Genomic DNA, 16,233 nt, shown 5'->3' with positions numbered 1-16,233 from the left:
TCGCTGGGGGCCACTGACTTTAAACCTGAATAACAAGAGGAGGAAGGCTATCTCCTCATCAGTCAAGTACGCTCTGTTTCATTTTGGCTGAGCTCAGCATTGTGGAAGTTCAGTCTGAGAATGTCTTCACACCTAACATCATATCACTCTATCGCCAAGCACTGCTCCTTGTGTTCATGAATTCTCTCTGTCTTAACATCACCTGATCTCTTTCAGTGTCACCCATCAGCCCGCATCCCTATACTCACTGTCACTCAGACTTTTCGTGATTTCCACACCACCAGCAGATAGTGCAGCTTTATAAAATAAGGTGGCTTGCCATTAGCCCCTTTGTGAACAGGGTTCCTGGTCAGTTTGACAAATGGAAGTTACACTTGCTGATAGCCAAGACAAAAAAACAAACTACACTGCTGAACTTCTTTATCATATGTGCAGTGATCTGGTGAGCAAAATTTACCTGATTTTTCTACGTCCAATCCTTCAGGAAGCTTGGATGATAAACCAAATATTTCAGTTTGAAAATGCTAACACAGGAAAGGACATTTTACTAAAACTTATTGGTGAGAGTTGTGAAAACGTGTTTTTGAGAACAGGACTTCTGTGTTAAACCATGGCATCACCTTTGAGTCAAACTTCTTACCACTTTGTGCAGTCGATTTTGGAATTGCTTTCAGGTGGACCTTTCAAAACACACACTAACCCTCAAAAATGTCAAAAGTAGATGTCAAGATTTCATCTTGGAGTTCATGAAACAGATGAAACAGAGATTGCCACCAAACGTCAAGGTGATTAAATCACTTGCAGTGCTAAGTACTTCATGACCTATATGGGCTAATATCTCATTTTTGCTATTGTTTTGTGGAGGCTTGGACAATTGGGGAAGCAATGGAGAGTTTTGCTTCTGGTTCACTGGCCTCATACTCAGGACAACCAAGTAGAGCAGTTTGGGGTTGAAGTTCTCAAACACATGGATGCTGCTGAGGATAAAAACTTTAATGAATTTTGCTCAGTTCTTCTTTCATTGCTGTCCCTACCTTTTAGCAGTGCTGCAGTTTAAAGATAGTTTTCTCAAATGAACTTGATAAAAACAAAACTGCACAACAAGATGCAAGAGGAACTTTTAGCAAACATTCTTTGTCTTAGGGTGTATATTGTTGACTTGAATTTATTGGCTACTTTAATTATGGCTCCCCAATTATCTGATCAGAAGAGATTCGGTTCTTTTCCCAATTCAGGCAACAGGATTAGAAAACTCAGAGAAGTCAATGACATGAGTAGACCCTCAGGTTGCATGTGGCAAGGACACTTATACTGAGGACAATACCAGAATATTAAGATCTTTATTAAAATGAATGAAAGAATAATAAATGATATAAAACATAGAGTCACAAAGAAGTAATACAGTTATATGAGCACTGGTGGTAACATCTCTATTCTAAAAGACTACTTAAACTAGTATACCCATACCCTTCCCAGAATACCTGGTAGTCAGAAACAGAGCACCAGCCTCATCTCTGGCATGCATAATGAATATGATTGTGCAGGCTTCCCAAGTTGATTGGGATTAGGTTCGAGTGTTAAGTAGCTAAGCTATACTGCAAAGAGGAGCTGATAGTTTGATAGGAGATAGAAAGAGTGGCTCTCCTGCACGGTTATTCACCCTCTGATAGGGTCCTGGCACTGCCTTAATTAGGGCCCAATCTACCATATCCAAAACTTATTTTCTCACCCAGATAATTCTTTGGGTACACTTACTCTATAGGCTAACATATTATAACATATATTCATGGAAGATAGGTCCGTCAATAGCTATTAGCCAGGATGGGCAGGGATGGTGTGCCCAGCCTCTGTTTGCCAGAAGCTGTGATTGGACGCCAGGGCATGGACCACTTGATGATTCCCTGTTCTGTTCATTCCCTTTGGGGCACCTGCCATTGGCCACTGTCAGAGGACAGGATACTGGGCTTGTCATACTGACTTTCTCTAGCTAATCATGCATGATACAGGCCTGTAGGTTCCTTGCATTACAGCCAACTACAATGAATAACTATTATGCATAATATATACTGGAATTCAACATAAACAAAAACCCAAGAAAATAATATAATCAATAAAACCAATAAAGAAAACATATTCTGCAATCTAGCAATCTAGCAAACTGGCCTTATGGGCTACAAGTCCCCCCTTCGATAGGGTGATTGCATAAAACCCCCATCACATAGATGAAGGGGTGGATAGCGGATGTGTGCCGACATGCCATGAGTGCAGGGGAATGGAGAAGATGACCTCTTGAGGTCCCTTCCAGTGCCATGATTCTATGTTCCACATTAATTTCCACCTCTCAGGATGGAGGCAGGATTTCATAATGGTGTTCTACCTTCTGATATATCTCTAGCATAGACATTTTGGATACATATTTACCAGGATCAATATCTGTTGCCTGTATGGACAATTGCTCTCTTTCTTCTAATTTGTTAATCTTACATTGTATATATCCTAAAATAATTCTTATTGCAATACCATGTACAGTAATCCATCCCTTTAATCCAACTTCTTCCCAGGGAACATTTACTGCCTGATCTCCCTGCACCTAATAATTGGACAATAGCTTGTTTAGCCTCATCCATGTCATTTGTAATTGAATGAGATGTGTTTCCTTTTGAATTCATAGACGCATGGAACTGGAAGGGCCCTCGAGATGTCATCAAGTCCAGTCCCCTGCACTCATGGCAGGACCAGCTCCATCTATAACATCCCAGACAAGTGTTTGTCCAACCTGCTATTAAAAATCTCTAATCATGGAGATTCCACAACCTCCCTAGGCAATGTATTCCAGTGCCTAACCACCCTGACAGTTTGGAAATTTTTCCTTTCATTTGTTACTTGATGTATAAATCGATGTGTTAATAATAAATAATAATAATAAATAATAATAATTAATAATGAAAACCTTTGTTTAATAGATTGGGCTACTTTTAGATTAGTGTGTATGTGGCTTTGGGGCTATTAAAGCAGTAGAAATCTGGCAACGCAGGCATGGGTCAGAGAAGCAGCCCAGCAGAGCCAGATCTGGGCTGGAGCCAGGGACGCAGAACGGAGCCAGAAGAGCGAGAGCTGGGCTTGTGGCAGAGCAGCGGTCCTGAGGCAGAGCTGGGGAGATGCAGCTGGAGCAGACCAGGACCGGGAGCCAGGACAGTGGACACCAAATATGCCACTAGTAATATGGCAGCAGAGCATTATGAGCAGCTAGGACAGGAGTGGGCAAACTTTTTGGCCCAAGGGCCACACCTGGGTATGGAAATTGTATGGAGAGCCATGAATGCTCATGAAATTGGGGGTTGGGGTGCGGGAGGGAGTGAGGGCTCCGGCTGGGGGTGGAGGAGGTCAGGGGTGCAGGCTCCTGGTGGTGCTTACCTCAAGCAGCTCCTGGAAGCAGTGGCATGTCCCTCTCTGGCTCCTAGGTGGAGGCACGGCCAGGCACCTCTGCATGCTGACCGGTCCCCAGGTGCTGCCCCTGCAGCACCCATTGGTCACAGTTCCTAGCCAATGGGGGCTGCGCCCTTGGCGCTTAGGGTGGGGTCAGTGTGTGGAACTCCCTGGCTGCCCCTACATGTAGGAGCCAGAGTGGGGGACATGCTGCAGTTTCCAGGAGCAATGCAGAGCCACTGCACATGTGGAGCAGGTCAAGCCTCCATCTCCGCACCCCAGCTGGAGTGGAGCTAGCCCCAAACCCCACTCCCTGATGGGAACTCGAGGGCCAGATTAAGGCACCTGAAGTGCCGGATGTGGCCCCCAGGCCATAGCTTGCCAATCCCTAAGCTAGGAAGAGCAAGGTGGATCCATGGACAGAGGGCCCAGCACAGGGAGATGTTGCTAGCCAGCAGGGCCTTGAAGGCTGGACTCAGAAAGGGAGATGTGGATCTGATGGGAGGGCAGATGCTGGGGAGAAGGCTCCTGCCAGCTAGAACCTGAGGGCATGTGGCTACTGTCAGAGCAGGTGTCTGACCCATGGTATCACCACAGCACAGCCAGGAGGCCTGAGACATGTGAACTTTCAGAGTGTGAACAGACTGTGAACTTTCTTTACATCCCCGAGACGGCTGTTTGCAGTGTTTCTCATGCCCATAGGGCGGGTCCCTTCTTTCCTGGAACCTTTCCCATTTGTTCCTTATTTTTCTTAGAGTTGCTGTTTAATACATTGTACGTGCTTTGATCAGCAGGTCAGGGGAAGGGCTGGTGTGGAGTCAGCGTCCACAGTCAGGACACCCTAGCCCAGTGCTCTTCACTGCAAGGCCCGTGAGCTCGTGGCAGCTCCCAGTGACCCTAAGTGCAGCTCCCTGCCTAAGGTCCCTCTAAGCTGAGCGGCCGCACAGCAGGCTTTGATTAGCTGTGCAGCAGCTCCAAAGGGCCACACAGCAGGGACCTGGATAGGAGAGAGGTAGAGGGTGGTCAGGAACTGGGGAAGGGAGGGAGTTGGGGCTTTCAGGGCTACCCTGGGCCTCTTTCCATGGCCCCAGACCTCCCTGATGCTGGAGGGGACAGAGGGCCCCTTCCCCCAGAGCTAGCTGCTGCTCGCAGTGAGAGGGCTGGGGTAGCCTGCCTGAACCCTAAACTCCTCATCCCTGGCCCCACCCAAGATTAATTTTTTTATGTGCACCAATAGACTTTGTCTTAGTTACACGAGTGGCTCTGTCACCTTACATCGTTCAGGAGTAGTGAGCAACGTGTTATTTAGTAGTTGATGTGGTTCCCACATTGAAGGCTTTTTGCCAAGGTGGTCCCCACTTCAAAAATAGTGAAGAGCACTGCCCTAGACCATGTCCTAAATGATCACAATCAGACTGGGTGGCAAACCTAGGGCTGGTCGTTGATGGACCAGGGTGAGGTACTGAAGGGGGTGTGATTTGATACCTCCCATGTGCTGTGGACCGACAGCCAGCTGGGCTCACAGAGGGAGGCAGCCAGCCAGGTGAGAGACACGCAGCGCTGGAGAGGACAGACCCAAGCTGCAGCTTGACCAGGCAGGCACTAAGCCAGCTAACTCCTCCAGTGGAAGCAGGGATCCCCACTCTCCCGGGACAGAGGGCCCCCTGCGTTAGAAGCCGTGCTTGGAGTGGGGCTTGGATGGAAGAGGTTCCCAATCTGATCTCTGGGATGGATGGCTGAGGTTGGTGGGGGGTGAGGAGGAGAAGGAGGAGGGGTGCATGTGCCAGCAGCTCTGTGTCGTAGCTGAGGGTTCGGATCCTCCCTGGTATCTAGGTTGTGGTGGGGGTGGGCCCGCATTACTGTCCTCTAAGAGCCCCAGACCTGTCCAGGAAAGGGCTTGCTTTTTCAACCGGCCCTCCTGCCAGGGAGGGGAGTGCACACTTGGCTCCCCACAGGTGAGCACCACGCTAACCCGGGGCACTTCAGCCTGCTCCCAGCCTCCCCCTGCAGACGAGTGACACGTGGGGACACACCGTTTTCTCCCAGGGTTTGCCTGCCAAGTGCTTTGGTCCCTGCACGGCACTTGCTGGAGCTGGGGACCAGGAGAGCCAAACAAACAGCACATGCACCAAATGGCTGGGAGATGTAGGGAGAGGCTGCTGCTTTAGCTCTGAAGGGAGAGGTATAGGAGAAACAGCTGCTTTCCCATAGGGGTACTGAGGGTAAGGATAAGGCTGCCTGGGGACGGGGTGCGTGTGACTTGAGTTGTGGGGGGAGGGGACCATTAAATTTGCACACACACACCAACTATCAGCAGATTTGGGTCCTCTCTGCTCCCTAGGCTCAGAAGCTTCACTCGCTTGGCCCTGGGGCTGCCTCCCCAATGTCAGGCAGGCAGATGGACAGGAGGTAAATGGGTGTGAGATCCGCTTCCCCATGTGCCTCCCCCCCTCTGAATAGGAATGGGGGCCACAGTGGGTAGGGGAGTAGCCTGCTGATCCCTGCGCTGAGCCCTGTACCAGGGATGTTCCCAGCACAGTGGCTTTGGAGTTTTAATGCCAAATTAACCATTAAGTAGATGGCGCCTGCCTGCTGTGACCACCTTGAAACCCATCTCCCTTTCTTTCAATCCCTGATTGCCTATCCCCACCCTCCGGCTTTCTGTTTGTAACTGTTTCTGTTCCCACCAGCTGTACTTCACAGAATACTGACCTTCCTTGGGGCAAGGCCTTGGCTACGCTGTTGGGGAAAGTGCTGTGCACATTTCTATACTGCATCAAGAATAAGGAAACTCCTTCCTTTACTCCCATCTCTGACTTAATCCCATATCCTGCAAACCTTCTTTGTTTTCTGGAAGTCACTGGGGTTCCTGCTGTTAGTGTGAGAACAATGTGTGATTCAGAGTAGCAGCCGTCTTAGTCTGTATTCGCAAAAAGAAAAGGAGGACTTGTGGCACCTTAGAGACTAACCAATTTATTTGAGCATGAGCTTTCGTGAGCTACAGCTCACTTCATCGGATGTTAGTCTGTATTCGCAAAAAGATGCATCCGATGAAGTGAGCTGTAGCTCACGAAAGCTTATGCTCAAATAATGTGGGATTGTGACTTACAGGGTTTCAGGCACTTAAACTGGGAGACAACTCTAGCGGGAGATAACACTCCCTCCCTTCCCCCACCCTCCCACACTTCAACCCTGCTGCTCTAGTGCCTTATAAATAGGCTTGGAGAATTCCTTTTCTTTTTTATAACTGATGGGTAATAGCGAGGCTTTATCTGTAAGCTTTTTTGTATTTTATCTTTTTTAATTTTCACAATTATGGGAAATTATGGGGGGAGGTCAGATATGTTTTCTATGACAGTAGAAGCTGAGATTCAAAGAGTTCAAGATTTAAAGCTGCTACAACGCAAACCTGTGACAAATGTCCTATAATTGGGTGGTTCTCTGGATTTTTTTCAAAAAGAACAGGAGGACTTGTGGCACCTTAGAGACTAACAACTTTATTTGAGCATAAGCTTTCGTGAGCTACAGCTCACTTCATCGGATGCATCTTTTTGCGAATGCAGACTAACACGGCTGCTACTCTGAAACCTGGGTGTTTTGGTATTTCAGGAAACTTGGAAGGAAAGAAAATGTCACCAGGACCTAAAGCAGAGATGTCAGGTGTGCAGAACAGGAAATGAAAAGTAATGAGTGCAAGTGAAGAAAGGTGAAGATGCAATGAAAAAGTGCTTGAAATCTGTTAAGAGCAACCCATGCAGTAATCCTGAGATGGTCATAGAAGAGACATCAGAAGAGAAATGCATAGGTGATCCACAATTCAACATTCAAGAATCATTGCAAGAGAACCAGAGAGAACTAAATAAAACAGAAATTCTTTATCTAGACCAGAATAATGCTGATGCCACTAGCCATAGAGACGAAATGATTCCCATTACAGGCCTTGGCGATGCCATTTCTGATTCTGCTTCATGGCCCAATCTAACACCCAAAATTCAGGGTGACCAACGGGCCACCAAAAATAAAAGGACATGAATTCTCCTCTGGAGAAGCAGAATCACCATTTTCTATGATATTTTTATACAGAAAGCTTGAAAATGGCGAAGTTCTGAAGCCGCGCTGGCTGCTCTCCTTGGATTCCACTGACAAGGTTTTTTATTTCTGCTGCAAGCTCTTTGACTTGACTCCAAAACCATCCCTTGCACCTGAGGGGTCGAATGATTAGTAGCACGTGTCTCAGCTTCCCTTGTGTCATGAAATGTCACATCGTCATTTCAATTCCTTTCAAATGTGAGTTGAAACAGAGCAAAGGCTAAAACAGAATAATTGAATCCACATGGGGCTTTCTTTGGGCTTACTTTAAACCTGAATCTTTTGTAACACTCTATCCAATAGTTCCAAATTCCCTTCTCTGGTCTCATTACAAATCAGGATGTTATCCACATGTGACCCTGAGGCACTAAGACCACGAGAGGGAGAGTGAAGTTTGGCTGCTCTACAGCCTGAGTTAGGGGCCAGCTGGCTTTTAGCTCATGCGGTAGGGGATCATGGCTTTAGCCCCAAAGGTCCCAGGTTCAATCCCACTCGCTGATGACCCGGGTCCATTGACATTACACACATAAGAAAAGAAAATCACGCTGTCTCTTTCTCAGGCATCTCCTCCCACATCTTGATTACAGGGGCATCCTGGCAAAACACAACTGCTTCCTTTGAAAGGGAAAAGCAAATTTTTAATCGCTGTCCCAATGTCAAAGGATAGCAAAGTACGCATTGGCTAAATCAAAAACTGGAAAAGCACTGCTCCCCAACACACACACAGTGGATGCCATTGGTGATGTCCCCCAATCCAAGGGGGGAAATTAACTACCAGCCTCCAGGTCTTGATGTCACTGTTAAGGAACAGCCAGAGAACAACAATAGTGGGGCTTAACTGTTTCACTAAAATCTCTTGGCTTTAAAAGCCCATTGATTGTTTCTTTCAGGCGGCTTCTGTCTCCCTTGGATACCTGTACCGCTTCTGGGGTGGGGTATCGGGGCCTGTAACTAGGGTCTCTGCCTCCATTTTGCCACATTCTGTTTTATTCTTGGCCCATGCCTTCCAGTGTTTCTGCAATTGGCAACATTCAGATACCTTAAGGGCTGCTATCTGGTGCTTGCTAAAATCTACACTGGCTCCCAGGATGTGCCAGAAGGCATTTTCCTTCGAACCTGATTAGCAAAATCAACTAACACTCTTAATTCTCTTAAGACATCAGTTCCCAAAATCCCTTCTCCTCCCAAATTCATTAAGCCAAATTGGTCTTTATTTCTCCTCTTTCACACTTAATACAAAATATTTCTGCAGAAGGGAACAACATTCTTTGTCTCATTAAACCCCTGTAAAGTCTTAACTACAGCCAGAGGGTCTAACAGGTTCTTATTCTGAGTACTCATCAAAGAATAAGTGGCAGTTGTATTTAACAACAAATTCTGTCCAAAAGCCCTTCCTTCAAACTTCACATAAAACATGAACCTCCTTCACCCATCAGTGTCTAAAGGTGCCATATCTGCGGATCTCCGGCCTCCCTACAGGGAGGCAAATGGCTGTGGTATTGGTGCACTCCGGGGTTTTCCTGCATGCTCAGTCAGCCTTAACAAAAATTCCAGGGTGCACAAGCCTTAGGGGATATCTCTAAATTTTCACCTACAAGGGATCAAGAGCTTTGACTTGACCCTTGAAGCGCCTGACTTCATTCACTTTCCTTTTTTCATTTTTGCTCTCCTTTAACATTTTATTTAGGAGAGGCCATAGCTTTAAACAAGATTGTTTCATGCAGACACAAACTTTTCAATCTTTGGGCCAGATCCTTCATTTGGAAATTTACTGATTTTCTCAAAAATGCTTCCTAGGTACTAATCTATAATTGCCTGGCAACTATATCCTCAAAGACAATAAATACTTTCAATGGAGGGGGGGGGTGGGGCAGGAGAAAGAGAAGGGAGAGAGAGTGGGGGCAAGAGAAAAAGCAGAGAGAGAGAGAGAGAGAGAGAGAGAGAAAGTGGAGAGGGGGAGAAGAAGCAAAGAGGGGAAATGAGAAAAGCATGACTTAGGCTGCAAGGAAAACCTAAGCAGAGGAAAGTACAGAGAACAACCATGAATCTAGAAGTAGGCCCCTGGGGGCCAAAGCATCTGGAAACCCCTACCGCGAGCTCCTATTCTGGCACCAAGAGGTGAGTGGGAGTTGCTGCCACATATGCCAGAGTGAGACCAGCCATTACAAGGCTGTTGCTCTGGGTTAATAGCTCAACCAGTTTTCCTGAGGCTCTAGTCTGGTCAGGGGTGAAGAGCCTGACCTCTACCCATTCTTCCCCTCCTGGGTTATTCCCTGGGGGACCAATATCAACTACCATGGGGGCTATGGGTTTCTGCAACTCTTCCAGAATTTCAAGCAAGTGGCGGTGATGGGTTGGGTCACAGATACTCCCTCAAGACTGTCATTAGATGTGCTGGGATACCACTAAGAACAAACCCCCCTGCCAGAGAATGCTTCCCTCCGCTCCCGTCTTATAGATTCATAGATTCATAGATATTAAGGTCAGAAGAAACCATTATGATCATCTAGTCTGACCTCCTGCACAACACAGGCCACAGAATCTCACCCACCCACTCCTTCGAAAAACCTTTCACCTATGTCTGAGCTATTAAAGTCCTCAAATCATGGTTTAAAGACTTCAAGGAGCAGAGAATCCTCCAGCAAGTGACCCGTGTCCCATGCTACAGAGGAAGGTGAAAAAACTCCAGGGCCTCTTCCAATCTGCCCTGGAGAAAAATTCCTTCCCAGCCCCAAATACGGCGATCAGCTAAACCCTGAGCGTATGGGCAAGATTCACAGCCAGATACCCAGGAAAGAATTCTCTGTAGTAACTCAGATCCCACCCCATCTAACATCGCATCACAGGCCATTGGGCCTATTTACCATGAATGTTTAAAGACCAATTAATTGCCAAAATCATGTTATCCCATCATACCTTGCTGAGCTAGACACACCAGTTGGCTCCAGCACTGACCAAGAGGTTGGGCCATGCCCCCCTGCAGTTCACAGAAACTAGGATTCACTTAGCTCAGGGGCTTCTCAGTTAACAGGGACCTTCCCAGCACCCAGTACTCAGTCTTTCTGGGAGCCTAAACCCCAAATAAAACTCATAAATTGTTCACCCTCTATAACACTGATAGAGAGATATGCACAGCTGTTTGCTCCCCCAGGTATTAATCACTTACTCTGGGGTAATTAATAAACAAAAGTAGAATTTAAATGGTTCCAAGTAGTAACAGACAGAACAAAGTTACCAAGCAAAATAAAACAAAACACGAAATACAATACATTCTAATACATTAAGAAACTGAATACAGATAAATCTCACCCTCAGAGATGTTCCAATAAGTTTCTTTCACAGACTAGACTCCTTTCTAGTCTGGGCCCAATCCTTTTCATTGTAGGTTATGGCCTGGGTCCAGCAATCACCCACACCCCCGTAGTTACAGTCCTTTATTTCAGTTTCTTTCAGGCATCTCTTTGGTGTAGAGAGGCCATCTCTTGAGCCATCTGAAGACAAAATGTAGAGGCTTCCAGGGCCTTCTATATTCTCTCTCTTGTGGGTGGAAACCCCTTTGTTCTTCTGTGCAAAATTGCAGCAACAAGATGGAGTTTGTAACCACCTGGGCAAGTCACATGTCCATGAATGATTCAGCTTTTTGCAGGCCAATGCCATTGTTTACATGTTAGTTGGAATGTTCCCAGGAAAGCTCAGAAGTGGATTGGCATCTCCCAAAGTCCATTGTTAGTTAAGTACTCCCAATTACTTTAATAATCATTTCACAACATGTTGGCCAAACCTTCCTTATGTGTTTCCTACAGCAAACACTTTAAATACAAGCATAGAGCTAACACTAATAACTTCAGATATAAAAATGACACATGCATACAAATAGGATGAATATATTCAGTAGATCATAACCTTTGCAAAAATATCTTACATGGCATATCTAGCATAAAGCATATTCCAGTTATGTCATATTTATACTCTTAAGCATATTTCCATAAACATATAGAGTGCAACATCACAGGGACCACACAGGCACTGCCCAGAAGAGTAAAGGGAAAAGAAAGCTAATGGGAATCACCCCCTCATTCTCATAATGAGAAGGATAGGAGTAGAGATATGATGCTGACTCACTCCGCTTTCTAAGGCTATGATGCCCACAAATTGGAACCACTATTTCCCTCTGCTCTTCCCACATGGGTTTGAGCACACGACTTTGACTCTTACATTCTCCGAGATCTGCCTGGGTCTTATCCTGGAATTATTTTGGTAAGGCTCTAACAGCACATTCACTCTCAGTTTTCTGTTGTTTCAATCCTGACACTTACTGTTTCTTACAACTACAATACCCACCTGCGGAAGTGAAGAAACAGATTGATAGAGCCAGAAGAGTTCCCAGAAGTCACCTACTACAGGACAGGCCTAACAAAGAAAATAACAGAACGCCACTAGCCGTCACCTTCAGCCCCCAACTAAAACCCCTCCAACACATTATTAAGGATCTACAACCTATCCTGAAGGATGACCCAACACTCTCACAAATCTTGGGAGACAGGCCAGTCCTTGCCTACAGACAGCCCCCCAACCTGAAGCAAATACTCACCAGCAACCACATACCACACAACAGAACCACTAACCCAGGAACCTATCCTTACAACAAAGCCCGTTGCCAACTGTGCCCACATATCTATTCAGGGGACACCATCACAGGGCCTAATAACATCAGCCACACTATCAGAGGCTCGTTCACCTGCACATCCACCAATGTGATATATGTCATCATGTGCCAGCAATGCCCCCCTGCCATGTACATTGGTCAAACTGGACAGTCTCTACGTAAAAGAATAAATGGACACAAATCAGATGTCAAGAATTATAACATTCATAAACCAGTCAGAGAACACTTCAATCTCTCTGGTCACGCGATTACAGACATGAAAGTTGCTATATTACAACAAAAAAACTTCAAATCCAGAGTCCAGCGAGAAACTGTTGAATTGGAATTCATTTGCAAATTGGATACAATTAACTTAGGCTTGAATAGAGACTGGGAGTGGCTAAGTCATTACGCAAGGTAACCTATTTCCCCTTGTTTTTTCCTACCCCCCCCCCCCCAGACGTTCTTGTTAAACCCTGGATTTGTGCTGGAAATGGCCCACCTTGATTATCATACACATTGTAAGTAGAGTAGTCACTTTAGATAATCTATTACCAGCAGGAGAGTGGGTTTGTGGGGAGGGGGGGTGGTGAGAAAACCTGGATTTGTGCTGGAAATGGCCCATCTTGATTATCATACACATTGTAAGGAGAGTGATCACTTTAGATAAGCTATTACCAGCAGGAGAGTGGGGTGGGAGGAGGTATTTTTTCATGCTTTGTGTGTATATAAAAAGATCTCCTACACTTTCCACAGCATGCATCCGATGAAGTGAGCTGTAGCTCATGAAAGCTTATGCTCAAATAAATTGGTTAGTCTCTAAGGTGCCACAAGTACTCCTTTTCTTTTTGCGAATACAGACTAACACGGCTGTTACTCTGAAACCTGTTTCAATGTGTTATTCCATCTTTGACTGTCACACACCTGCTTATGAAGTACCACTATCTGAGTTGCCCTCAGTCTGCACATTGCTTTCTCTTTCACAGCTTTCTCTATTTCTGTCTTGAACACTTTTATCTTCTTATCTGCCAGCATCGTTGCAGTATGCTTACAGAGCTGCAGGAATGCTTCGGGGATCAGTGAAGCTCCCAGGCTTCCAAACGCCATTATAATGCACATGAATGAAATCTGCCAAGTTCTTATCCAAATCTAATTCTAGCTTTCTTTCTCTCCATGTGCTCCCTGTCCTTCTGTCATATGTTTTTATTCAACAAGGTTTTTCAGCCCAAGCCCGTAAATAAACAACAAAATTTGACAGTGAATCAACTCACACACAATGTCATGGAGAATTACACTATTAAATTATTAATTATTATTAATTAATTATTATTAATTATTATTAATTAATTATTATTATTATTAACTATTAAATTTTACTATTTCACTCCAGGCGGTGTCAGGAATAAATCAACTGGAACACAGCAATTCTGTCTGATCAAGGATTAAATGCAAGTAAGTATGCCTTTGTCTGACACTGCAGTTTATTTGATTTAAGCACACAAAGACATAAGCAATAGGTTTAGAAGATCCCAGATATAGACCTAACATCTGGTACGGTATTGAATAATTAACAGAAGATTCACAATGGCCATTTGCTCACCCACTGGGGAGAAAGGGTGTCAGGAAAAAGGACTCTCAAGATGGCTTCAGAGGACTGCTCCAAAGTACACTGTATTTGATAATCTTTTATAACCTCTAAAAAAAAACACCCATAGGTCACAGTGACCCCTCCAGGATCATCACTTTTCCTAATTTTAAATAAACTTCTAATATCAGAGGCATCTAGATTCAAGGTTTTCATCCATTTATCTTCTTCCATTCTCTCTTATTTACTTGTCTGTCCACTCCTCTCATTCTGATTAGCAGAAACTTCCAGCTAGGTTTTGAACTTGCATCTAAAAGCCTGCTTTCCAATTAACCCTTAACTATGTAGTGTTTTATTTTATTAATGAATAGTGGCTGAATACACATCATAGGGTTGCCATTATCTTGATCACATTCTTGATTCACATATCTTGATCACACCCCTCAAATCCAGGGTAACACAGTCCAGTTCTCAAAAACACACACTTTAACAACTCTCACCAATAAGCTCTAGTAGAGCATTCCTAATTTCTACAGCCGCTTTCCTGTATTAACACTTTCCAATTCAAACATTTGGATTATCCTCAGGCATCCTGAAGTATTGGAAGGAGAAACATCAGGTAAATTTTGCTCACCAGATCACTGTACATATGACAAAGAAGTTCAGCATTGTAGATGATTTCTTTGTTTTGGCTATCAGAAAGTGCAGTTTTAGTTTGTCAAACTGATCAAGAACCCTGTTCACAGAGGGACTAATGGAAAGTCACCTTGCTTCAGAAAGCTGCAATATCTTCTGGTGGTCTGAAACTCATCAAAAGTCTGAGTGACAGGGTGTGTGGGGATAGAGTCTGACAGGTGACACTGAAAGAGATGAGGTGATGGTCAGAAAGAGGGAAGTTTGGAGAGAGCCATGCTTGGTGATGTAGTGATAAGATGTTAGGTGTGAGGAACTTCTCAGACTGTGAACTTCCACAATGCTGAGCTGAGCCAAACTGGGACAGAGCACCCTTGATTATTGAGGAAATATCCTTCCTCCTCTTGTCATGCAGGTTTAAAGTCAGTGGCCCCAGGTGAGCACATTCTGAAGGTGTATTTGCCCACTTTGTCACGAAGCTCTTTGGTTTTGACCCCATAAATGATTGGATTGAGCATGGGGGGGATGAGGAAATAGAGGTTGGCCAAGATGATGTGAATGAGGGGAGCGATGCCCTGACCAAACCGATGTGTCAGAGAGGAGAAGAGGCAGGGAGTATAAGACATCAGCATGACACAGATGTGAGCTGTGCAGGTGTTGAGGGCTTTCTGGTGGGCTTTTTTGGAGGAGATTCTGGGGACGGTCCTTATGATCAGACCATAGGACAGGGCAATGAGCATCAGGTCTAACACGATGACTACGAGTGCTATCACCAAGCCATACAATCTGTTGACTGTGATGTCCCCACACAACAACTTTGCCACAGTCATGTGTGTGCAGTACGTGTGGGGGATAATGCGGTTGGCACAGAATGGCTGCCTGCTCAGGAGCAGGGGTAGGGGCAGAATGAAGAGAACAGCTCTTATCAAGCCCATAAGCCCCAGTTTATCTATTCGTGCATTGGTGAGGATGGTGGCATATCTCAGAGGGTCACATATAGCAACGTAGCGATCAAAGGCCATTGTCACGAGGACGGCTGACTGCATAACTGAAGCCGCATGAAGGAAGAACATCTGGGTGAGGCAGCCACCCACAGTAATGCCTTTCAAGTTGAACCAAAATATACACAGTGCCTTCGGCACAACAGACATAGAGATGCGGATGTCTGTGAGCGCCAGCATGCAGAACAGCAGGTACATCGGCTTGTACAGGGTCTGCTCTTTGCCTACAACAAACAGATCCGTGCAATTTCCCAGCAGGCTGATAGTGTAGAATATAGAGAAAGGGATGGAAATCCAGATGTGGGCAGTTTCTAGGCCAGGAATACCGCTTAGAGTGAATGTTGAAGGGTCAGCGGGGGTGAGGTTGAAAACGGCCATGGGGTTATTGATGCGTTGATCATCTAAGAAATGCTCAAGGTGCCTGTGAAGGAAGAAAAGCACAGTGAGGGGGGTTATACACTTTATAACAAATAATACAGTAAATATTTTATAGTGATTAAGAATATAGAAAGGGAGGTGAGCAGAGAGGTGGCAACATTTGCAAATGGTACCAAATTATTTAGGTCACAGTCAAGTCCAGAGAAGTCCTCACAGGGAAAAAACCAAGCCAGGTGAATCGGTAACATGATAGCAGATTAACTTCAATGTTCATAACTGCAACTTGCATGCCTATTGGAGAGAAAAGCTTGAAATCCTCAAACACCTTACAAGTTTCTAATTTCACTGTATGAACTCAGGACAGTGACCTATGGATCACGGTATGTATCTCTGAGAAACCCTTCTCCCAGTGCAAACACCAAGAGAAACTAAGGAAAAAAATTGGGATCCAGGAGGAGTGGGATGGGGAATCATAT

General features: G+C 45.3%; 1 pseudogene; it reads right to left on the bottom strand.

Moving 5' to 3' along the window:
- Nucleotides 1-14,801: 14,801 nt before the first annotated feature.
- On the bottom strand, nt 14,802-15,757 carry LOC141976848 (olfactory receptor 52N4-like; annotated as a pseudogene).
- Nucleotides 15,758-16,233: the final 476 nt, after the last annotated feature.

The sequence above is a fragment of the Natator depressus genome, chromosome 1 (assembly GCF_965152275.1).
Source record: "Natator depressus isolate rNatDep1 chromosome 1, rNatDep2.hap1, whole genome shotgun sequence".
NCBI lineage: Eukaryota > Metazoa > Chordata > Testudines > Cheloniidae > Natator > Natator depressus.
The sequence above is the reverse complement of the archived record's forward strand: the minus strand, read 5'-3'. Positions and strand labels throughout refer to the sequence as shown.